Genomic DNA, 2,257 nt, shown 5'->3' with positions numbered 1-2,257 from the left:
CGGGAATATAGAGAAAAGCTTGAATAGTTTCAGCCTGGATGATTTAGGATATTTAGAAACTATAAAACAACGTTTGTATTGTAATTGAAATTTTGGTAAATAAATACCTCTTCATCCATCAACATAAACTGTAAGGAATGACGTTGGCTAGGATGTTTGACATGCCATTTCTTCAAGACTTTGACTCTTATAGTCCAGTTTGTTTGGTCGGGATGCAGATCTGAAATCAGGTCATATTCCTCCATGGAATGAAATTCCACGAGTTAAAAAAATTAGGGTCGTTGAGAAGACAAAAAATTAGAGAGATATCTGTGAGAGAAATTGTAACTGCTGGTTTAAATCAAAGTAGGTTTGTGAGAAATCTGTAAATCGAGGAATTGATATGTTAAGTTTAAAGTTTTTTCCTTTTTGTGAGATAAGTTGCAAAACAATATGGTCGTATATATTAAGTATATATATATATAAAGTATATATTCAAGTTATACAATATTTTATAATATCGAAAATATCAATTACAGAGCCAGTCAAACAATATTGATTACATAAAATACAAACAGCTTTCGTGCATTGTGTTTTCAAATCAACACGAAATGAAAAGAGAATATTCGAGAATTTTTATCCTATGCAATTGTTATAATCTACCCTGTACAGCTATATAGTAGATAAATATTTTGTAATCTTCATAATGTATGGTGAAAATCTAAAATAAATGAAATGTATATTCGCATGTATAAATGATATGGAAAATGGAGGAGGTTTATAAGACAATTGGCTTATTTTTAAGAAGCTGTGAAGGTAATCTAAAAAACTTATAATAATAGATTCGCCTCAAAGTCGCGATCTTTAACTAAATAAGTTTAATGACTGAAATACATAATAATATTCACATATTAATGACGAACACAAACATTTAAAGATTTAGTGTGAAATAGAATTACTAATAAAATAGACTAATCAAAATAAGTAGATTCATTATAATATAATTATTGATAGAAGCCGCTTCATAGGGGACTCATCAGATGGATTTGACAATAGAACTCCATGATTGTAACCTGTATAACCATGGTAAAACATTTGTAGATATTGATATTATTTAATTGTATATCACAGATCTACAAATGTTATAAAATTAAAAAAATACATAAAGTAAATGTAATAAAATATACATGGGTATGAAAACATTTCAATTATGACTGCATCTTATACCATTAATACTCGTTCTGCTGACTATATATTGGAAAAAAAGGAAAATGAAGTTAAAATGTTAGAGAAATATGATATATGCAAACCATGAAATACCAACCTTCTACAATTTTGATCTGTATAACTTGAGTAGAAACAATGAATTAAATGATATAGTTCGAAGTAATCTTGATATCATTAAAGTTGTTTGGAATAACAACAAAGTCGTTAATTTCAACCCAATAGCCTTCCTTGAGTACATCAGTAAACAGATGAGTGTATTTTGGGATTACTCTTGCATAGATTGTCTGACCCTAAGGTGAAAAGATAAATATAATATGAGAAATGAACGCGTGATTGTAGACCAAAGGAATCAAAAGTATATAGCAAACTCACCTCTTCATCACGGAGAACCATATCTAAGGGGTTCCCTTTATGTATTGTGAACTGGTTCCACTTACATACTATTTTAATTCTAATAAATCAATCTGTAGTACTTTGATCCAAATCAGACAACCTATAAATGAAAGCCATATTTGATAAAAAAAAAGAGTTTCAAAGTGTGCAAGTGGATTTAACTTCGAATAGAATATTATACCTTACGTATATATATGAATAAGATAACATCAAATATTCGTTTTTCGTTTTTTTATTTTATATAACTTGATAAAAGATAACAGCGAAGATCAAGTAACTATAAATATATTGTTACTAAGTAATATAGGATTAGTACGATCGTGATCTAATACTATCAAGTCAGACCACTGTATTTAATATACATAAATATACCATAACTTTCTGTTCATTATTTACATAAAGTTCACATATTGATGCAAACTAAAAGGTGAAAATATTTTTGTTCCTTGTATTGTTTCAGAAGTTATTATGCTTTAATAAGTCAATCTCTCCAGCTGAGTGTGTACAATAAGTAAAGGTTAGTGTTTTAGTTAATGTAAAAAACTCAGTGATCAGTTACCTTAACATTGGTAGTTTATGATTCATAACACACGTTAACATTTTAAATAAATGCCTTCAGTTTGTTAAACAAATACCAACTATTTAAATCTTAAACTTT

This window comes from Eutrema salsugineum, unplaced genomic scaffold (assembly GCF_000478725.1).
Source record: "Eutrema salsugineum unplaced genomic scaffold, Eutsalg1_0 scaffold_12, whole genome shotgun sequence".
Lineage (NCBI taxonomy): Eukaryota > Viridiplantae > Streptophyta > Magnoliopsida > Brassicales > Brassicaceae > Eutrema > Eutrema salsugineum.
The sequence above is the reverse complement of the archived record's forward strand: the minus strand, read 5'-3'. Positions refer to the sequence as shown.